Raw genomic sequence first — 24,108 nt, forward strand, 5'->3', positions numbered from 1 at the left:
TACAATCTCAAGCAGGGGCTGAGAGTTTTACAGAAGGTGATGAGTGTGGCATAACTCATTCAGATGTAGCCCTCTATCCCATCAGATCAAAGGCACACACAGATTTCCAAAGCAGCTCTCAGTCTGAATTTCTTTAAACTGCAGTGAACAAAGTGAAAAATTAAAAGGTCCTTCGCAGGGAAAGCCATTAAATATTTAATTAACCTTATGGCTGTTCCCACAACAGAGTGAGTGCTTGTGACACCAACTGGCAATTTGTATGCAAACCAACACAGGCAGGAACATCTTGTGCTTGGTCAGCTGTCATAAACTTGTCAGATGCAACGACTTGTCACCTCTGATGAACCATGCTACAAAGAAAAACATCTTTTATCGAAAAAAAATAAAATAACTCTCTCTATTGATAGCTTTTTTAGCCAGAGGTTAAATTCTTCATTTATTCATGATACTAATCATTTTTGAAAAAGTCTCCTTATGAATCACACATTTTAAAATATCAGAATAGAGCCTAAATTAAAAAATACCCTGAAACTTTAATACCTACCTGGTTTGAAGGATGCTGCCCAGAATATAATCCCTGCAAATATAATTGTAATGAGATGTAGTCTTTTATCAGTGTTACATTAAACCGAAAAAAAATTTCTGTGAAAAAAATTAACATTTAGAAATATTAATTTCCAGTCATATGTCATTGCACATTTCTTATTGGGAATTTTTTTTAGCACTTATGTTACGTTACATTAATGGCATTTGGCAGACGCTCTTATCCAGAGCGACGTACAACAAAGTGCAAATTAAACACAACACCTGAGCCAACATTTTGGCAAAGCCTTTCTCAAGCTGTCTGGGGAAAGGCTTTACCAAAACCTCAGGTTTTGTGTGGTAGTTCATTGATATATCAATAAATAAGATAAAATAAATAACCATTCTATTTTCAAAAACTCTGTGTGACTCATGTGACATAATGTAAACACTACCATGGGCTGTAATATAAGATGAGGGTAAATAACAAACTAGGGGCCTGTTACATGGACACAGACTAAGTTTAACGCAACTTCGTATGGAGAATCTCCAGTTGAATTTAGCCTAGGACTAGGCTTAATCTGCATATGCGACTTAATAATAAATATAACTTTATTTGCAAACGGAATTAGTGTTGAAACCTAATAATTGGTATTTATTAATATACTATTACTTTTTACTTTTTAAATTAAAGCATTTACTTTAATCATTTAAAAAAAGATATTCTTCTGCAAGAAATCAGGATCTATGATTTTGTGGCTACATATACATTATGCTATCGGAAAACCAAGCTAGAATCCTAAGGAATGTCATTAACCAATGCATTCAGAACCAAATTCAACTACAGTACATGCCAAACTTGAGTTCTACAGCTTGTAATGCCAACATCTATTACAAACAAGCTAAAGTACACACAGTTCATATTTGTATGACACTGGAATAACAATCAATGTCCACGCAAATACTACAGTAACATCACCTAACATTCAAAACTTGCTATCCTTCTTGCATATCAATCTTAAAGATCATACTCAAAAGTTTTTAAAATAATGCAACCCTTTGCTCATTGCTCCAGATCAAAACCCCATTTGATGACTGTCTTATTGAAAATGCAGCTGCTTCTGTGATCTACATTGACAATTAAAATGGAAGAGGAAGGGGAAAAGCCAACCTGAAGAACTTGTTCTAACGTTATTGTACTTTATGATAGTGGTGCTCTAGTTAGCTTGCATAGCTTTTTGAAATTCAATTTAAATACCACTTGAAATGCAAGCCAACGTCCCAGTCAACAAAATAGGACATTTTGCACTTTTGTGATGCTATTCTAAGTTTGCAAGTTGCTAAATTATTTAAACCCAAAGATCACAACATGCGGAACTAAAACAATAGCTATGCTACAAGAAAGACAGTGTAGAGTGTTGCTATGGTTGTGAATGAAAAGCGCACGGTGTGACATGTAAAACAACGTTGGGTGTGTTTTAACCAAGGATTTTTTTCATAAAGTCAGTCTTACTTCATCTCTGGAACATAGCACCTTTAGTATCAGATCACCTAATTTTTAGGTGAGCAAAAGTATTGGAACAGAGAGTATTTAAGTAAATGAAAGTAAATAACACTTAATATTTGGTAGCATATCCCTTGCTTGCAATAACTGCACCTGCGACCAATTGACATCACCAAACTTTTGTGGTACTTTTCCTGGCTTTTACTGCAGCCTCTTTCTGTTTCACGGGTTTTCCCTTTAATCTCCTCTTCAGGAGGTGAAATGCATGCTCAATTGGGTTAAAGTCTGGTAATTGACTTGGCCAGTCCTCCCAATTAGTTTGGATGAATTTCTCTGGAAGTTGGCAGACAGAATGTTTTTATAGACTTCTGAATTCATCCTGCAACTATCATGAGTTACATCATCAATAAAGATTAGTGAGCCCACTCCAGAAGGAGTCATGCAAGCCCAAGCCATGATACTTCCTCCACCATGCTTCACAGATAAGCTCATATGTTTTGGATCAAGATCAGATTCCTTCTTTCTCCACATTCTGGCCTTTCTATCTATTTGGTAGCGGTTAATCTTGGTCTCATCAGTCCATAAAACTTTTATGGCTCGTCTCTGTATTTCTTTGCCAATTGTAATCTCGCCTTCCGATTTTTTTGAACAGTTGATTGAGATACACCCGTGCCCTGTGGAGATTGTTTGTGAATGTCACTGACTGTTTTTCTTCACAGCTTCTGCTGTTGTTTTCCTTGGTCGACCTGTTCGTTGTCTGTTGCTCAGCATGCCAGTTTCTTTCTTTTTCAGGACATTCTAAGTTCTTGTACAGTACAAGCTATCCCCAATGCGTGTGTAATGGCTCTAATCAATTTCCCCTCTTTTCTAAGCTTCAAAATGGCTTGCTATTCTCTTGCAGTTCTCTGGTCTTCATGTTGGTTTATGCAGTCTTCATGGGCAAAACCCAAGGCTAAATCCAGAGTAAACATTCAGAACTATTTATTGGTTAACTAATCAATCTAACAGGACAAATCAAGGCAACAAGAAACAAAGAAAATTTTGCTCGCCTAAAAATTGGATGGTCTCATACAAAAGTACCAGGAAATAAAAGCTGAAATTCGGATCTGTCATCTCACGTACATCTTTTGACCTCAAACTCAATTGTCTTCAGTGCATAGCAAAAACAAACCTTGCTGTTCCAATACTTTTGGAGGAGGCGGTATACCTGTATTTAACTTTCAACATTGAGATATTCATTTGCAATAGTTTATTATTTAAATATTTTGACTGATGACTGATGTATATAGCTACCATGGCACAATATGAAATATTGCTGGATGGTGAAAAATAAACATATATGACATATTTTAAATGGCAAGGAGCTTTGTGTAAATACACTCTCTGCATTGTTATTTTATTAGCCGACTATAATAACTTTTATTTCAACCGTTTTGTTTCTAGTCCTTAAAGGGCTACAATAAGTTTTACTAACAAAATAATAGTTAGCATCAATGCAAGATATGCATTATTTTTTAAATATATGATTCTTTCCTAGTAGTAAAAGTGAGTGTAGGAGTTCCACCGTTTTTGTTTTCTTGAAAGGCTCTTTCATTGTGGATGACAATAAAAAATTGATAGTAAAGTGGAGTGTTGTAAAGACATTAAGTAGGTTGTAATTCAGGTGTTTCCACAAGGCACAGATGAAGATTTTGCATTACAAAATAAACTGGTGAGTAGATTGGATCATTGACCTATTTTTGGGAAGCTAACATAACATAGAGTAGAATGCATACTTGCTTTACAACTTAGAGTAGCTCCACGTGGGCGCTATCCCACATCTTTGTCAGCACAGGAAAAAATCTGAAAGTAACAAAAAAAATAACTACCGGAGGTTAATAGCACTTATCAGAGTGTGAGCAATATTTTGCCTATTTGCAGCTATATACAGCTGAAAAGACGTTTATGTTTTGTTCAATCCTAAAGTGAGCTCCCCCAATCATTAACATTGCTGTTACCACATACAGTACTGTGCAAAAGTCTTAGGCACCCTAGACTTTGTTATATTTATGTGGTTTTTTTGTGTGTGTTAAAAGAACACATTTCCATCCATCCATCCATTATCTGAACCCGCTTATCCTGATCAGGGTCGCAGGGGGGCTGGAGCCTATCCCAGCATACATTGGGCGAAAGGCAGGAATACACCCTGGACAGGTCGCCAGTCTATCTCAGGGCACACACACCATTCACTCACACACTCATACCTACGGGCAATTTAGACTCTCCAATCAGCCTAACGTGCATGTCTTTGGACTGTGGGAGGAAACCGGAGTACCCGGAGGAAACCCACGCAGACACGGGGAGAACATGCAAACTCCGCACAGAGAGGCCCCGGCCGACGGGGATTCGAACCCAGGACCTCCTTGCTGTGAGGCGGCAGTGCTACCCACTGCACCATCCGTGCCGCCAAGAACACATTTGAGATGTCCAAATATACATTTTTGTATTTAATTAAAAAAGTAACATATTACAGTAAGCAATTTCAGAAGCAAGGAGCCAACCAAAGTCTGCAGAAGAACTGTGGCAAGTTCTCCAACATGCTTGGAACAACCTCCCTGCTGATTGTCTTGTAGAACTGCAGGACAGTGTTGGCTATCTCAGAGAAGTGATGCAGTTTTAACGCTGAAGGGTGGTCACAAAAAATATTGATTTGATTCAGTCTTGAACTATTCTGTCAAATTACTCAAACATGTAGTATGTTTATTTAGGACCTTTCATTGAATTATTTTTGAATGAATCTTACCTGTACAGAATGTTATACAGGTGCCTAAGACTTTTGCACAGTACTGTAGATGTCCACCACACTTTGTGAGAGGCAGGCTGCCAGCAACTGAACTCTCTGTGGCGGCAGTCAGAAAAGTAGTTCCATCGGTAAGCAACTGTCCACTCCACCATGTTTGTTCTCAGGCAGATATGTTATGCTTTTTTAGGGATGAGGAGAATAGTCAGTGTGTGCAGGTGAAAACAAAATCCCTAACGTTACACATCACACCATGTAATGGAGTGGCATACCAAATCATAATGTGACAGAGACATACTGTGTTGTGCCTATGAAGATGTTATGCAACTCTTATGACATAATGACATATGACTTTTCACAGAATATTTTGCACAAACCAACATCATAAAACCTGCAGGCGGCACATTTTTATGCGGGTCTTTCATGAGGTGAAAACTGTCCTTGTCATCACATATCCTGGAGATTCAGCATTTTGCAAACCACCCTGCATTCTATAGTTGCCATGACACTGGAAAAGGGGGCCAGGGATGCTCCTTTTAAAAATTGTTGTTTTTTTATTTTTTTATTTAGTATTTTAATCCCTGTGATAGGCTATTTAAATTTCTTGCCATAGAGAAGTTTTACTCCAAGATTCATCAGTGGTACAATTTATTATTATGACCCATATATACTGCGTGTGCAAGTTCCACTCCCCTGGGCCAGGTATAGATTTTACCAACAAGTTGATCTGTAAATACGCTGACCCAAAATGCACATATAAAGGATCTGCAGGGGGTTTTTCTGTTTGTTTTTTTGTGGTACTAGGCAGACATTTTTTCCTTGACATTCCTAATCCAAAAGGTATTTTTGACATTGAAAATCTGTCTCAACGAAAATTGTATTTTTAAAAGGCTTGCCAGGGCATGTTTTCTTTCCTGCCTTTATGGAATTCAGTTTTGATTTTGGTTTTTATTGATACATTTCTGTGGCTACAAGAATTTAGCTAAACCCGTACAAATATGTGGACTTGGGACTGGCTTGGTCATTTGGGGCGTGGAATAGAGCAAAAACAGGGTACTGTGTTATTTTAATAATCAATCACTTGATTGGGAGCAGCCAAGCACGAGAGGACATTAGGGCAATTAATTTTATTTGTGTGAACATGAATAGGCTTCTGGGGTAAGGGACAGATTGGAATTGATAAAGAATAGATAAGAATAGTATTTCGACAGAATCTAAAACATTTTATTTACTTTCACCTGAAGCACAACTACTACAGCTTTGCAGGTAAATCTCTATTCAATCTTTATCTGGTTAATCATAACATTAATTAAAAACCGAAAACGTCTATATTAACAACAATTTTACAAGGAACACTTTTGGCTGAACCGCTTGCCTGTTCGTATCATAACCACCTTCCACGTTGCCATCACACTCGCCTCTTCAAACACACACCCACGTTTTCCTGAAGCACATACTCTTCAGCAACACATGCGTCACAGTTTGTTACATAAATAAAATAATGCCTATAAAAATCACTCAAATAACAATCACAAACACGTGTGTGATCAGCGACTACGCACAGGCAATGGAGGCAATACACCCCATTCAATACGCTGGGCTCGCATGAATTATTGGTATGTTTTAAAAAAAAACAACTTTGGGACAAAACTGCCGCGTGCATGCTATCGGGTGACGTCAATCCATCACCCACACTACAGTACACTCAGCCTAAACTAGCCGACCAGGCTACCAAGAACTAAAGCCTGATTTATACTTCTGCGTTGAGCTGATGCGGAGGCTACGGTGTGGATGAATACCCTACGTCGTACCCTACGGCGTAGCCTGACGTGCATCTCCCCAGAAATGTAACTATGCGGCGTGGCGACGTGGTCCGCTTGGAAGCATTGCATTATGCATTTCCAGCTGCTCCGGCATTGATGAGTTTCCGTCACCTGTGCTGTGTCCGAAACGCTAATCAGTTGACTTGATGCCCCGTTGCCTGATTAGTAACCTGTCCTTTAAAAAACAACAATTTTGGAGGTGTTTTGGAGGTGGACAATTAGGGCAGCCTGTAGCGTAGTGGTTAAGGTAAATGACTGGGACACGCAAGGTCGGTGGTTCTAATCCCGGTGTAGCCACAATAAGATCCGCACAGCTGTTGGGCCCTTGAGCAAGGCCCTTAACCCTGCATTGCTCCAGGGGAGGATTGTCTCCTGCTTAGTCTAATCAACTGTACGTCGCTCTGGATAAGAGCGTCTGGCAAATGACAATAATGTAATGTAATGTAATGTGTGTTCACAGCATGCGATTGAGATGCACTGTGAAGGCAGAAAGATGTCGCGATTACGTGATCCGTAAAGCAATCCGACAAGCAATTTAGCTGGATAGCTCACGAAGGTTTAAAATTACATACGTTATGTCAGTTAAGCAATTAAAATGTTGTTTATAAAGTATAACTGAATCAAAATGTTGAGCTTGTTGTGTACTTGCACTTCTGGACAAGCTCTTTTACAGGTATTTGCGAACTCTGCCGCTGTTTTCAGCTTTTTTTTTTTGTTTAGTTTTTTTGCTGCAGGTTGCTTGTCTGATTTTGTTCTCTTGTCCTCCTCGTCTGTCTCTACCCCCATTTTATAAAACTGACAAAATAAGTATTTGGCGATTACCTCTAGGCTAGTAGCTAGCTGAATTTTCCCACAGTGAGGTCGTTGAAGTGAATGCAGGCGGCAGACTGACAGCACATTTAACTGCAGCAGTTGCTGGGTGATAAGGTAAACTTTCGTATTTCTGATACCAATTAAAAAGAAGACCGCCCTGAACCAGAACCAGAACGTGTGGCAACCCTAATAGGAAGCAGTGTTCTCCGTGTCATTTAACTAAGGTACGATCATGTAAAGTCAACGTTGGAATATAAAAATAACTTGTGAAAACTGACCGAAATAGTTTTATTCATATGAATTCTACAATGTGGTCTAGCTAGCGAATCTAACGTTAGCTGTCAGCACTCCTGTAATGTTGTAGCTAACGTTAGCTAGCAAGCTGTATTACTTAACTCACACGAAAGAAAGTGTCCTCCGCAAACCCGGCCGTGTGCCGTTGGTTGCCAGCTGGTCCCCAGTTTAGTAGATCTGGGTTATCCCCCCTTTTAAGTCTCAGAATCTGTCCGGTCTATTTAGTCTTTAAAGCGGGGGATCGGAAAAATCCCAATCCACTGTATGCCTGATTACATTTGGCACGTAAACTCACTGTGTTCTGAACACCAAGTTAGCTCACTATGTTCTGAACAGTGCAACTTTGGTTTGTCAAAAAGAAAAAATATATATATCACCGTCACATTCAATGTATGACAATGAAAAGAATAGATAGTCATAGAGGCATGCGCTAATATATGCTATCTGGTGGTGGTAGTGCGAACAACAAGTAATTACTGTGGAAATAACAAAAATTATCCCACTGCCCGGCAGATCTCCCAGGGCAGAGGCACCAAATGGAACACAAAACTGTAATTTGCTTCTCTATCTTTTACCAATCTTACCTATCTTTTACCAACTCCGGACTCCCGATTCTTCTTTTAACAATATTTAGGATAATTTGCATGATCCAGTGTTTCCACTTGGTTCGCAGGTCATCAGTGGCATCATGCCATGAAGTGCTGTGAGCAGCTGGGGTATAGGCATTAGCTTTTGTTGATGGTGTAATTTAAATTGTGATCATGGACCGCCATAATATGCCAACTCAAAATAATAACACAGTTATTGTATGTCATTCATACTTTTATTTATGACACTTGTTGCAGGAGCCAGGTGAAATAGCGGCATTAGTGGGATGACAATGACAAATCATGTAGCCTAGCTCTTGTTCTGATCAAAGTATTTTTTTTCCACCCAGGCTAATAATATTTTTAAAAACATAGGAGTGATTTTTAATATTCATTTTGAGCAAGCTATCTAGAGCATGCCATTTCATTTTTTACTTTTAATTCAAATTAAGTGCTTTCTTTTTCATGCTAGGAATGCAGGCTGTGTAGACTAGCCTAAGTATTAATAAACACAAATATCTGTAGCCTAAATATTTTGTTGTTAGGCTTAATCTTAAAAAAAGAGATATTCCTGTGTTTATATTCTCCATCTCTAAATAAATGCTGTTATTGACTCACATCTTATTTTGCTTGTTTGCTTTTCATCACTAGGGAAAACGCTGACTGCTCAGCCCATCTTCTAATAGTAAATGGATCCTTAAAGTCTTTAAAAGCAGGCTACTGATGCCTACCAGTTTTTAGTGCGGGCTGGGTAACATGAAGCAGTGAGATGACATATTAAGTTAAAGGATAAGAAGATGCTTCTGACAATTGGAAAGGCAATGTTACATTTCTGTATTTTCCGGTTTGCAGAGCACTAATAAGACTTAGTAATGGCTTAGTAGATCAGTGAGTTAGCAGTAACTTTAGCTAACATACCTACAGTCATAAAGGAAGGCGTTGGTGTCTGAAGTCAGTGTTGCTCAATGCGATGCAACGTCGTATTAACTTATAGTAAATGTTGCATATTTAATGGTTTAATTGATAGCTAAAAAAAGTGCAGACTGTCACCTTTGACTTGAGGGTATTTACATCTATAATGGGTGATCTGTGTAAAAAATACATCCTTTTTATACATTTTTAGGGGCCAAAAATTATTGAACAGTTGGAAATGTTGGATCAAGTCAACAGAAACATGTGCTCTCTCTTCACTGTCTCTGAAGTAACGCTCTCTCAATAATACTTGTTAAAGAGCATAAGCTTCATTTTTTCCCATTAAATGGTCTATCACGTATTGACATATGAGGTCAATAAGGTCAATGTATTTGTACCTTGCACTGCATATCATAACTCTCAGCTCAAAATTCAAGAAGCCTTTAGCCTTTAAGTGGATTTTCTTTCAAATCACATCTAATTATCATTTTTTGGGAGATGAGTTGGGAGATCAGTGCCCTGAAAGCATATCAGATTACAATGGACAGGGTCTCTCTGCTAATGGATAATGTTCACATGCATGCATCATTTCTGACGGAGCTGTACGCTTTTATCAGTATTCCATGTTTGAATTATGTGACATAAGAATGTGAAGTAAACCTTCAAGATGCACTTATCCTATCAAATACATACTTGCCAATAACTATAGTATATCATTTATTTAGTTTGTTTCACTGTTTTGCATTCACAAGAGCTTGACTATATTAACTGAGGCAGCAAAATGTGCAGTTACTCAAAAGCAAGTGTACAGATATAGTCTGAAGATATTTCTCAATCTTAAACTCAAAATCAATAAATATATGGGAATTTTATGTATTTGTAACAGCAATTTAAAGTAAAGAAAGACATGGAAAGCATTACAATTGCCTGCCATAACAGAAAGTACCAAAGCTTGCCATAGCAAAAACAATGGACAAATTTTTTTTCACAGGAAAGACCCCCACCCACTCCACCCCAAATACTGGCTCTGTATTCTCTAAGCTTCATTCAAATTGTCAAATGGTCTCAAATGAGAAGGCAATCTTACCTCCACCGCAGTCCTGTAGGTTTAAATGAGCTCCCTCCCAGTTCCCTGCCTTCTAATGCTGATGTATATGGCCAAGGATCATTCAGAGTTATTTCAATGGAGTACAATGAATGTGGCACATTTCCTTCTTTCTCCCTCTTGCCCCTGTTCTGCTGACAAACATTTGCATAGAAAAACAAAAAAGAAAATTCCACTTTCCTCTCAGAAAGGAAATTCCTGATAAATGTTTTCCACTGCACTTCCTTCAACAGCTATGCTGAAACAACGAGGAGCACAGAGACCATTTCCTGAGTTCCTGGCTTTCTGTTCTTTTTTAACACATGGAAAAGGTGCTGCTAACTTTCTTTCTCTGTGTATGCAGGTTCAGTTCTCAAGAATGCATTTTTTTAGCCTTGAATTGTTTTAATTCAAACACTTACAGCTGCAATTACAGCTGCATGGATTGTAAGTTAAAAATGATTATAATTTTTTTTATCATTCTGTCTTTATTTGCCTATGCTTTATTTTAAATTTAGTTTTTTTTTGTACAGCTTTTGTAGCTCTTGAGAATATTTTCTGCATTGATCCTTCAGAGAAGCCCTCTAAATTCTAGAGAGAATGATCTAATAATTTGGATTAATCAGGTTACTATGTCAGCTGGCTCGAGAAATGAACAACCATAACATTTTTGCTTTTGTAATTATTATACTGTTAAATTACTTTGGAATAGTGGACAATGGGTTTTTATAGATAATATCAATAAGGCTAGATCCTTATTGAATGGTGAATATCAGATTTCTCAAACAACAAAAATCATCATTATAGGACATTCTTCAGTGTTTTTTCAGCTTTTCCATTCTCATTTCAGATGCTGTATGTTGTGGTTATTGTCCAAATGTCTGCAGAACCTTTTGTGTTTCTCGAATCCTACATAAGAATTATATAACTCAAGCACTACGTAGCACATTCATAAGCACCACATAAGCATTCATGTGTGTCTATATCAATAACCTGAAATAGGCATATGGTGTGTTACGCCAACATCAATGACATACACTCAGTGACCACTTTATTAGGTAAACCTCTACACCAGCTTGTTAATGCAAATATTTAATCAGCCAAACATGTGGCAGCAACTAAATGCATAAAAGCAGGCAGACATGGTCAAGAGGTTAAGCAATTACTCAGACCAAATGTCAGAATGGGTAAGAAATTTGATCTAAGTGGCTTTGACCGTGGAATGATTATTGGAGCCAGACAGGGTGGTTTCAGTATCTCAGAAAGGGCCAGACTGGTCAAAGCTAACAGGAAGGTAACAGTAATGCAAATAACCATGCATTACAATAGTGGTATGGAGAAGAGCATCTCTGAACAAACAACACGTCAAACCTCTAAGTCAATAGGCTACAGCAGCAGAAGACCAGTAAGTCTAAAAAAAGTATAATAAATACCTAATAAAGTGTTCACTGAAGTGTATATTCTGATTTATTTTCTTGAAAACGTCTGTAACTGTTTGAAAATAAACATTGGCATTAACTAATGTAATTGTTAACATGAATTCATGATGAAAAATACATCAATTAGGCATTAAATTAACTTAGTAGTTAATGCATTTGTTAACAACTAACCTACATGGTATTTATATATTAGCAAACCATAGGATGAACTTCTAATTAGTTAACCATTAACAAATACATTAACTGACTTTTTCATTTCAATATCAATTGTTGCTAACATGAATTTATGATGTACAAATACATTAACAGAGCTGTACATATTAAGCTTGTCATTTCACTTGATACAGTAATGTCATTGCTGCATCAGTGTTGACATAGCTAACAAACCATATGCCTATTTGCGGTTATTGACATAAGCGTGACAGGGAACTAATTCCTAATTCACCATTGCCATATAGAATTCAAAAGACCAGGCCTGGTCTGTGTGTGCACATATGTGTCTGTGTGCCTGCATGTATATGCCTGTCTCAATGGGGGTGGCCTGGCAGACCTCATGCTGACATCCTTCTATACGATCCCAAACTGAACAACAGACCTGGCTTTGTACTTTTTTGGTTAGAATTGGAAGTTAACATCTAAGTTCTGCACCTTGGTCTGGCGTTCTACTTATTCATCACTGGTCTTTTGGGAATGTTTTCAGGTCTTGAGCCTTTTGGGAGGAAACAAGCTGGGGTTTGGTTTGGTCTTCCATTAATTTCCAACCTTCATTGCTTTAAGATAGATGAACCAGATCAACGCCTGTAGATTAGACTATCTTGTATAACTATATAAATCTCTTGACTTTCACTGATTTTCATGTTGCAAGTTGTGCATTTTGATGAAGGTTGATCCAACAGGTTGCTCTGCCTATCACTGAATTTGGCGATATAATTGATAATTCATATCTTTGATAATAATTACCAAATTAAATCAACTAAACATATTTTACATGTTGGTCAATGAGGTGTTCTAACTGTTGACATTGACAACTGACATTGACAACTGTTAACTGGGGGGCATGGCAGACACCTTCTCGTGGTGCCCCCCGCAAGTTTGGAAACAAAGTCTGCCACCAAAGGGCCCTCACCCGGGCTGGTGTTCGGCTGCAGTCGGGGGGCAGAGCCGGCGGTGCTTGCTCTGCTGGCTTCCAACCCAGAATACTGCAGCTGAACACCGAAGGACTCACCGCCAGCAAGATCAGCGTCATCGAGCAGCTGGCCTATACCACCAAGGCCCTCGTCATCCTCCTCCAGGAGACCCACTGCATATTAGCAGACAAGCTAGCGCTACCCAACTTCGCTCTAGCTGGGTCCATCCTGAGCAGGAAGCATGGCCTCGCTACGTTTGTCCACGAAAGGTTGAGCTGGACTCTTACCGACCAATCTCCGACTGACTCGGAGATTGAGTGGTTGTGCGTGGACGTTGCCGGTTTCAAAATCATCAACGTCTACAAACCTCCCCCCTCGCAATTCACACTAGCGTCTGTCCCGGTTTTCTCCCACCCCTGTCTCTTCAACTGCCAGCATGAGCACTGGGGGTACAGCACCAGTACATCTGACGGAGAGAACCTGGCTGCTTGGGCAGCTAATAACAGCCTGGCCCTGTTATATGATAGACAGACAGTTTTATCTCCGGTCGCTGGAATACCGGGACAAATCCTGACCTGGCATTTGCGAGTGTCGGTGCAGATAATCGGCTCCCCGACCGACACGTACTCGGAAAGTTCCCGCGGTCCCAACACCGACCATCGCTGATAACCGTGCCTAAACTCGTGGACTCAGTCCCGAGCGAGCCGGTGAAGTGATGGAATTTCCGAAAGGCCAACTGGAAACGTTTCCGCCTCCTTACCAACAAATCCACGAGGCATCTCCCATCGCCCAATACCAACAACGTGGATGAGGCATATCGGGACTTCTGTGGCATATTGCCCCATTTCTGCAGATAAAATTGCATCACAATTCATGAGAAATTGGGTATACGAGGGTAAAGACCGCGAGCCATCACGACTCGTGGCAAAAGAAGTGTCTGACCTCTGGAGGGTCCCAACATCGAGCAGTGACAATATCTCCGGTGATTTCACACCGGAGGAATTTGCTGCCGCCCTTCAGCACCTAAAGTCAGGAAAATCTCCGGGTCCTGATTCTATCTGCCCGGAGCTTATACTCCATGCCGCACCTTTCTTCCTGCTTGCGCCAACTCAAGATCCCCAAAATCTGGAGAAGAGCCCTAGTAGTCGCAATCCCTAAGCCGAATAAGCCTGAAGGGGACCCTAAGAGTTATCGTCCGATCTCTCTTCTCTGTATCCCCTTCAAGATCCTCGAGCGTCTTATCTACGGTCGAGTCGAGCCGATCGTTGACCCGCTGCTCCCCCGGGAGCAGGCAGGGTTCCGACCCGGGAGATCGACCGTAGATCAAGTCACACTGATGACTCAAGACATCGAGGATAGCTTTTCGGCCAAGAAGAAGGCCGGGCCGTCTTTATAGATCTGACGGCAGCCTTCGATACTGTATGGCACCGCGGCCTCACCTGTAAGCTGCTCCGCCTGCTGCCGGACAGGCACATGGTCAGCATGATCATGGAGCTTGTCCGAAAATCGCAGCTTTACCCTCACCACCGGTAGCGGACAGCGAAGCAGGTTACGACGCCTCAAAAACGGCGTCCCCCAGGGATCCGTCCTGGCCCCCCTCCTATATAACATCTACACCTATGACTTGCCTAACACAGTCTCGCGGAAGTATGCTTATGCAGACGACCTCGCCCTGGTATACTCCGCTGGCAGTCTGTGGAGGGGACTCTGAGCCAGGACATGCAGACACTAGCGGCCTACCTCCAGAAATGGAGATTGAAGCTCAGCGAGGCAAAGACGGTGTCGGCGGCCTTCCATCTTAACAACAGGGAGGCCAAACGTGAGCTCCGAGTACATATCAGCGGAATACCCCTGCCATGCTGCGCCAAGCCAACCTACCTCGGCGTGACATTGGACAGGTCGCTCACGTTTCGCCGACACCTTGAGTCACTGCGCAAGAAACTAACATCTCGAGTGGCATTGATGAGGCGACTAGCCGGGTCAGGCTGGGGCGCCGCCGGAAGAACATTGCGTACGGCAGCCCTGGCTCTCGTGTACTCAACTAGTGAATACTGTGCACCAGCATGCTGTCGCAGTGCCCACACTCGCCTCGTCGATACGCCTATCAACAAAGCCTTGCGCATTGTGACAGGATGCCTGCGTTCCACCCCTGTGGACAACCTTCCCATCCTTGCAGGCATCCAGCCCGCTGGGCTTCGCCGCGCTGGGGCCACACCATCTGCTCCATGAAAGGCTCGCTGTAACAGCTGAGCCTCCCCGGCGCCTCAAGTCGAGACACCCATTTGTGCCTGCCGCACAGGAACTCCTGCAGCAATGTAGAGATCTTAACATCAGTGCGGCACGATGGGCGGACTACAATTGGAGCACGGAGTGGGAGGAGAACACCTCCAGACTCCGTGGTCTCATCTGACCATAGCACTCTATTCCAGTCATAATTCCAACGAGGTTTGGCAAACTCAAGATACTTGGTTTTGTTTATTGTGCTCAGTAAGGACTTTCTTTATACCCTTTCAAAGAGTTTGCTGGTATGGAGGTGCAATTTTATGTTTTTTTTTTACACTTGGTGACCCCAAGACAATTCTTAAACTTCCATCCTTGGATTATTTATGGCCTCCCTGGCCATCTTCCTTATCATCCATGGGGATAATATGCACTTGCATCCTCCTCCTGGCAAATTCTTTTGTACCCATTACCGGACTTGCGATGGTCAATTACCATCTGTGTTTTCTGAATTGGCAGTTATTTGGCTTTTTCCATGCTTGACAAAGGGATTTTGCATGCTTGTTACCTCATTCTTATACTCAGTTGAAACAGGAAGTGGTGGAATGACACAATAGAGTTCCTTTAGACTGAGATTAACTAAATGAACCCCTTAAGGCCATTTTTCATAATCCACTGCTTACACTACAGAATGAAATATGTTTTTGTCTTGTACTTCCATTAACAGAACTTCAGTCTCTGCTTCAGAGAAGCTTTCTCCTTTGGTGTTTTTTCAGATCTCTTTGAATAGCTGAAATTCCAAGCCCCTTATATAGAGCCTTCAATTTATTCAAATCACAAATTTCATGAAAGCGCTTTTGATGTACGATTACTTGGAATTTATCAACATACACACGGGGATAAAAAAAAAAGCTGTGTCTATGTGTGTTTGATAAATCCGCATGTTTGATACATTTGTTAGTCTGGTTCCGATCACACATACATTTGCGCATAAATAATTATTTTAGTTCCGCGATGGCATTTAGGAATAAGGTCGTATTGAAAACTTGTGTACCGATAGCGGAATGCATGAGCACATTATTAAAAATGGCAGTCGGGTCCTACGGCTTTCATTGATCGGCTGTCGCTTCATGCAGAAGTTTAATGCGAATTGGACCGATAATTATAGAGAAACAGACCAAAACCTCACTACTTGCCTGTGTTGGGAATATATCACCTTAAGCCTGGTGTTATGGACACCTATTCACGATGTTCCTGACAGTGCATATGAAGCAAAGGCTGAATGCCTGCCCACCAGTAGCAATAGCAAAAGCCACTGTCACAGGCGGGGCTCCATTACATTACATTACATTACATTATTGGCATTTGGCAGACACTCTTATCCAGAGCGACGTACAACAAAGTGCATACCCATAACCAGGGATAAGTTCGCTGAAAGACCCTAGAGGTAAGTACAATTTCAACTGCTACCTGTACAACAAAGATAAGGACAAGGGCCATTTTTTTTTTTTTTTTTTTTTTTTAACAAACAAACAAACAAACAAACAAACAGAGCAAAAGTCACCAAAGTTAACTATCCAAACACTGCTTACCTAGCCAAGTAAAAATACCGATACACAAAGCAAGTCACAGAGACAACAATTAAGGTTCACAGGGAGGTAGGGAGGGATGGGGAGAGGTGCTGCTTGAAGAGGTGCGTCTTCAGCTTGCGCTTGAAGGTGGGGAGAGATTCTATAGTTCTGACGTCAACGGGGAGTTCGTTCCACCACCGTGGAGCCAGAACAGACAGTAGTCGTGAGCGTGAGCTGGAGGTTCTGAGAGGGGGAGGTGCCAAGCGGCCTGTGGAGGCTGAACGAAGAGGTCTGGCAGGGGTGTAGGGTCTGATGATTTTTTGCAGATAAGCTGGGGAAGACCCTTTAACTGCTTGGAAGGCTAGCACCAATGTTTTGAATTTGATGCGAGCCATGACAGGCAGCCAGTGGAGGGAAGTAAGCAGGGGGGTGACGTGTGAGTATTTGGGAAGGTTGAAGACCAGACGAGCTGCTGCATTCTGGATGAGTTGGAGGGGTCTGATGGCGGACGCTGGGAGGCCAGCCAAGAGGGAATTGCAGTAGTCCAGGCGGGACAGAACCATCGCTTGGACCAGGAGCTGGGTCGAGTAGGGGGTGAGAAAGGGGCGGATTCTCCGTATGTTGTATAGGAAGAACCTGCAAGACCGGGTCACCGCCGCAATGTTCTCGGAAAGGGACAGTCTGCTGTCCATCACCACACCGAGGTTCCTTGCACTGGGTGACGGCGTGAGTGTGGTATCCCCGAGAGAAATGGAGAGATCCAGATGGGGAGAGGTATTAGCAGGGATGAATATCATTTCAGTTTTACCTGGGTTGAGCTTTAGATGGTGGTTGTCCATCCAGCTCTGGATGTCCCTCAGGCAAGCAGAGATACGGGCTGAAACCTGCGTATCAGACGGCGGGAACGAGACGAAGAGTTGGGTATCGTCCGCATAGCAGTGGTAGGATAGCCCATGTGCAGTGATCACAGGGCCAAGGGAGCGAGTGTAGAGAGAAAAAAGAAGTGGGCCAAGGACTGAGCCCTGGGGAACTCCTGTGGCGAGGGGCCGAGGTGTCGATACCGAACCAGCCCAGGCAACCTGGAAGGAGCGACCAGAGAGGTAGGACTCAATCCAGTCCAGGGCTGTGCCACAGATGCCCGTTGCTGACAGGGCAGACAGGAGGATGGAGTGATCCACAGTGTCGAAGGCAGCAGAGAGATCTAGAAGAATGAGGATAGAGGAGAGGGAGGCTGCTCGTGCGGCATGAAGTGACTCACTGACGGAGAGGAGCGCAGTCTCTGTCGAGTGGCCCGATCTGAAGCCAGACTGATGGGGGTCTAGCAGGTTGTTGTTAGAAAAGAAGGAAGAAAGTTGAGTAGAAGCGGCTCGTTCTATAGTTTTAGAAAGGAAAGGAAGAAGAGATACCGGGCGGTAGTTCTGGATGATGGAGGGATCCAGGGTAGGCTTTTTTAGCAGCGGAGTGATGTGGGCCCTCTTGGAGGATGCCGGAAAACAGCCGGAAGACAGGGAGGAGTTGACAAGGGAGGTGACAAATGGGAGAATGTCAGGTGTGATAGTTTGGAGAAGAGAAGAGGGGATAGGGTCAAGGGCACAGGTTGTAGGGCGGTGGCAGAGCAGGAGTTGAGAAACATCAGAGTCTGTAAGGGGGGAGAAAGTGGAAAAGGAAGGGATGGGCCTAGAGGGGGGGAAGGGCACAGTGAGGGGGGCGGCGGTTGTAAAGGATCTGCGGATGACTGTGACCTTCTCATCGAAGAAATCAGCAAAGTCATCAGCAGCGAAGGAGGACTGAGGAGGAGGAGGCGGTGCGTTGAGGAGAGAGGAGAAAATGGAGAAAAGTTTCCGGGGGTTAGAAGCAGAGTTCTGAATTTGCGTTTGATAGTATTTTGCTTTGGCGGCAGTGACATCGGAAGAGAATGCCGCCAGGAGAGACTGGTAAGTCATGAGGTCGGAAGCGTCTCTGGATTTCCCCCACTTCCTCTCCGCTGCGCGGAGGCTGGCCCTGGAGGTACAGAGGGTGTCAGATATCCAAGGACTGGGAGGGGATGTGCGAGGTGGTTTTGAGACAGGGGGACAGAGAGAGTCAAAGGCGGAGGAGAGAGATGAAAGGAGGGTGGCAGATGCAGAGTCAGCGGGGAGTTTGGAGAAGGATTCGAGAAGGGGGAGTGAGGCGGTGACGGTGCTGGCAAAGGAAGAGGGTGAGAGGGAGCGGAGGTTACGGCGGGCTGAGGAAGTGTGGGTGGGAGGAGGGGGAGGAGGATGGGGAGGAAGAGGGAGGGAGAATGAGATGAAGTGGTGATCAGATGTATGCAGAGGGGTAACCGTGAAATCGGAGCATGAGCAGTTCCTTACAAAGACAAGGTCTAGGACATTGCCCGCCTTGTGGGTTGGAGGAGAGTGTTGCAGGGAGAGGCCGAAGGAGTGGATTAGCGGTAGGAAGGCAGCAGACTGGGAGGCTTCTAGGTGGATGTTGAAGTCTCCAAGGAGAATCAGCGGGGTGCCATCCTCAGGGAAGGAGCTGAGAAGGGTGTCTAGCTCATCAAGGAAGTTTCCCAGGGGCCCTGGAGGACGGTAGATAACTGCAATGAAAAGGTTAGTAGGGTAGGATACTGCAACAGAATGGAATTCAAAAGTGGATATGGACAGGTCAGAGAGGGGGAGAACAGAAAATTTCCACGAGGGGGAAATTAAAAGACCAGTACCACCGCCACGGCCGGAAGGCCGGGGAGTGTGCGAGAAGGAGAAGGAGGATGAGAGGGCAGCGGGAGTGGCGGTGTTGTCAGGTGTGATCCAGGTCTCAGTTAGGGCAAGGAATTGTAGGGACTGGAGGGAGGCATACGCAGGGATGAAGTCAGCCTTCCGAGTGGCAGACTGGCAGTTCCATAGTCCCCCTGTGACAGCAAAGTCCTCACAGGGGGTCAGCGGGGGATAGCTGAGGTTTGAGGGGTTCCGACGCCGTGGAGGCCCACGTCGCAGGGGGGGTCTTCGAGGGAGAGAGCAGACTGGGATGGGGAGAGACATAACATCACAAACTGGGACGGAGCGTCGCTCTGACACGCCTATTTAAATGGCCTACAATTGCTCACAAGCAATACCAAATCAAAGCTAATCTACTGATAAATTCCACAGCTATTTAACCATGACATTGCAGAGATGGATCATAGATGTCTGATACCATGTTTTTTATGGAAAGGGATTTTGGCAAAAACAAAAACCAAAGATCACCAGGAGCAGACTTAGTGATCGGAAAACCGTGAGTCTGCATTAGCTACCCACATTCATTGGAGGGAAGGGGGCGTAGCCTACTAACAGACACCTCAACGCTAAAGAGTCATTCCACACCAAGTGAACCAATGGCTCCCACCTTAGGTTCTCAGATTTAACTCTAAATGGGATACACATTGTTTTATATGAGTTTTGAAAGATTGCAAGTCAAGAGTGTATTTTTTGCTATTATTTATGTTTCCTAAAGAGGCATAACTCAGAACCTAAAAAACTTTGCAGTCTTTCATAATTCATAAAAAGCAACAAATATAGACAATTACAAGAATATCTGAGACTATGAGGTCGGAGGTTGGCTGTTTTCACATGGAATAACTCTAAAGTATGTCATATTTATTCAAGGGAGCTGAACGCCTTTGAAAAGCTAGTGTTGTTTAAAAGTATTCACTTGGGCATTCCAGTGACGGTAATAAAACTTTATTCTATTCGACATCTAAACTGGCCATGTGGCTTCCCAAAGCTGTTGCCATCTTGTCTGCCACTCTTTTTCCGGTCTCTCCACTTCAGGGGAAAGCTCATCAAAACCCCAGATGATTAATTGTCTAAGGCACTGTTTCCCAAACTCGCTCCTGGGGGCCCTCTGTGTATGCTGGTTTTTGTTCCAAACACAATTGCAATCACAGAGATTTAACAAGCTGTTAATTTTTTAATATATATAGCACAATATGTCCAGGTCTGACATAACCTGGTTTAAGAGGGTAAATCTCTTGAAACACCAATAGCACATAATTAAGAAAAAATAACAGCTTATTAAAGTCCCGTGATTGCAATTGTGGTTGGAACAAAAGCCAGCTTACACAGGGGTCACCCAGGACCGAGTTTGGGAAACACTAGTCTAAGGCATTCCCAATCACTTATCGAATACATCACACCCGTTTAAATACACATAATAAACTATATAAATCAATGGAATTAACTTCTTATACATTTTGAAATATTAAGACATTATTACAATATTAACATTTACACTTCTAACATGCTTGGAATTCCTTAATCACAACGATTAATTAGTACACAAAGAATATGAGGCTTCTTTGTTTCAAACCTAATTTTCCAGTCAACATTTCCAGAAGTCATGTAAACACAGAATTCACGAAGAGACTCCAACGCATAATAAATTTCAAGAATCACAAATCACAAACAGACAAATCTCAGGATCCTTACAAATTCACTAATGACCTGTATTTTCGTCATACTCTCCTGTCCTTTTGTATGAATTAATCAAAACTTAGTTTGAATTGTTGTCTTGTTGACTTCTAAGTGACATGGTTAGCATGTGTCACGGTCAGTGTGTCTAGCTAGCACATGATGTTCTGTCATGGCTGATAGGGTGGGGGACGGTTGCAACAACTTGTTTTCAACAAACTCCATCCATCCATCCATCCACCCATTATCTTAACCCGCTTATCCTGAACAGGGTTGCAGGGGGGCTGGAGCCTATCTCAGCATACATTCGGCGAAAGGCAGGAATACACCCTGGTTTGGGCCGCGGTGGTGCAACAGGCTAAGACGCAGAGGACTTGCGGTTGCAGTTCACTGCAGTTGCACACCGGGGACCGGGGTTCGATTCCCGGTCCTGCCAAAAGCCAAGTTTGGCCGGCTCACGTGGAGCAGCATAATTGGCTCGCTGCTCCAGAGGGAGGGACTTGGCAGGGTTAGTAGATCGCCGCACAACAAAAAGCACCTCGGGCGCCTTGGAATCACAGAAGACAAGCATGAGACGAGACGGCTTGAAGAAGGCGTGTTGCTCTCCTTCGGGCCGCCGAGGGACAGGGTGTGGGCGGTGTATCTAATACTAGTTCTAATTGAATCAGACGGGGTACAATTGGCTACCAAATTGGGAGAAGGAAGAAGAAAAAAAAGAAAAAAAAAGGGATACACCCTAGACAGGACGCCAGTCCATCGCAGGGCACTCACACACTCATACCTATGGGCAATTTAGACTCCCCACTCAGCCTAACCTGCATGTCTTTGGACTGTGGGAGGAAACCGGAGGAAACCCATGGAGACACGGGGAGAACATGCAAACTCCACACAGAGAGGCCCCAGCCGACAGGGATTCGAACCCAGGACCTCCTTGCTGTGAGGCAGCAGTGCTACCCACTGCACCATCCATGCCGCCTTTCAACAAACTAAGCAGCCATATCAAAACAGACCACATTTATACATGCAGAAGTAATTGTGAGGTACATTCAGAGTTAATAACATAACCCGATCATTTAATTTTTTACTATTAACATAATCTTATTATTCAGTTTTGTACAATAAATATGTATTTAAAAAAGTTTGTTGCATTTCAAAATGTTCCATTCTTCCTGTCTAATACTGAAATATTGAGAGATTGAATAGCGTCTGTAACATCTGCACATTGACTCAAGGTACGCCTATGTTCTACGCACAAACAAACCTCAGTAAATGTTATTTGGTAAATATTATTAAAAATAAATAAATAATACAATTATATTACTGTAATAAAATGTTATTTTATAATAACTGTCCCCAGGGTTTTCTGACTTCATTCAAATAAATATTGTGAACGATATGTCGTATGTAATCATATTTAAATCGTATTGGTGATTAGCAGACAGATATAAGTTTAATATATAAAAATTTGGTTGGTCCAAATGCAAAAAGTGTCCGTGAAACTGTCCCCAGTCTACCCTACTGCGTTATATAAATGCAGATATATAAGGTCTTTTTTAAAGATTGCAACAGATAATAATAACCGAAACTAATAATTACTTCTCTTTCTTTGAGCCAATCGTCTTTGGTGTCTGACATTTATGGATCATAATATTTACACAGCCATTGATAGCATTGCAAGATTCAAAGTGCGAAATTCTTAATTTATAGCCCTTTCAGTTGAAAACTAGATGATACACTCACGGTAGCTTGTTAAAGATTGTTTTCTGCACAAACTCTGGAACATGAAATATGTTACTGCGCACAGTGAAAAAGAAGGCTAGTATTACTGTGGTAATGTTGTCCTATGTAAAATATGCCTTACAAATTATCTCCACAACAAGATGTCAATGGTAGGTTAAACTAGAATGAAAAATGCCCACTGTGGAATATGTTGCTATAATCATAATGTGATCAGGTGCTGTCTTTACGATAACAGGTTATTCAAGTTTGTCATTGTGTGAGGGCATGCCATACATTTATTGTGTTATTATTGTGGGCTTATTATGACAGAAATATTATGCCTAGTTTTATCTGAATGCTAGTGAATTTGTGTAAAACGCAATCCTGCGTTCCAAAAATGCGATATTCCATTGGCTATAGTGTTTACAGTCCTTAAATTTGGGGTTCAAAATATACAGTTTAAAGACCAACACTCTTTACCAAAACATTGTATAGCTGTACAATAATTCAGGCTTGAAAGGTTGAAAATTGTTTCCAATTACCACAACCGATGGTGTGTGTGTGACCATGAGAAGTTTGAAATCACCTATTGTGTAATGTACCTTTAACAACATTCTTAACCTTGGAGGCTTAATAAACTATATAGGGTTATCATAACCATGAAAAAACAAGAAAATAGTGAGCATGTTGTCCCATTGAGCCTACTTGACACCTGGTTGAGGACTATATGAGGGTTAGTAAGTATACACAGTAACCATTTTATTAGGTAGACATGTACACCAGCTTGTTAATACTTAATTATATTTAATCAGGTATTAAAACTTAGTCATCCATTCTGCAGGGACAGAGAAATATTAACCAGCATGAAAGTTTGACACCACAGCAAATAGCTGCAGCTCCTCATACTGCTGCAGTGTGTGGTACAGAGCCTATGATGGCAGTGTTAAAATACATGTATTACTGTAATGTTTTAATATTTAAAAATAAATTAACAATAAATAAATATATCACAAATATATGACATAACATGCAATTAAAACAGAGAACAGACTTGGTATTCGAATATTGCTTGCCTGCCATTGTTCTAATCAGAATGAACAGAAATACCACAATAAAATGCCATACCTTTGTGTGAATTTACCTAAAATACATGATGTGATTGAGCCATTTATTATGGCTTGCTTGTAACTTTCAAATCAGTATAAATAATGATGTATTATAGTATTTGTACTTGCAGTAAATATAGACTGGAAAGGTTGTTTGCAGTTGGTTGTACTGCAGTACAGA

General features: G+C 42.0%; 1 protein-coding gene across 1 annotated transcript in view; it reads right to left on the reverse strand.

Moving 5' to 3' along the window:
- The window catches only part of klhl4 (kelch-like family member 4), a 117,460-nt gene extending 107,010 nt beyond the window's left edge, over positions 1-10,450 (reverse strand). Inside the window, exon 1 of the mRNA XM_061236710.1 lies at positions 10,322-10,450. The gene's annotated coding sequence lies outside the window, so the exon portion shown is untranslated. The remainder of the gene's footprint in view (positions 1-10,321) is intronic.
- Between the last annotated feature and the right edge of the window lie 13,658 nt (positions 10,451-24,108).

The sequence above is a fragment of the Conger conger genome, chromosome 3 (genome assembly GCF_963514075.1).
Source record: "Conger conger chromosome 3, fConCon1.1, whole genome shotgun sequence".
NCBI classification, from domain to species: Eukaryota; Metazoa; Chordata; class Actinopteri; order Anguilliformes; family Congridae; genus Conger; species Conger conger.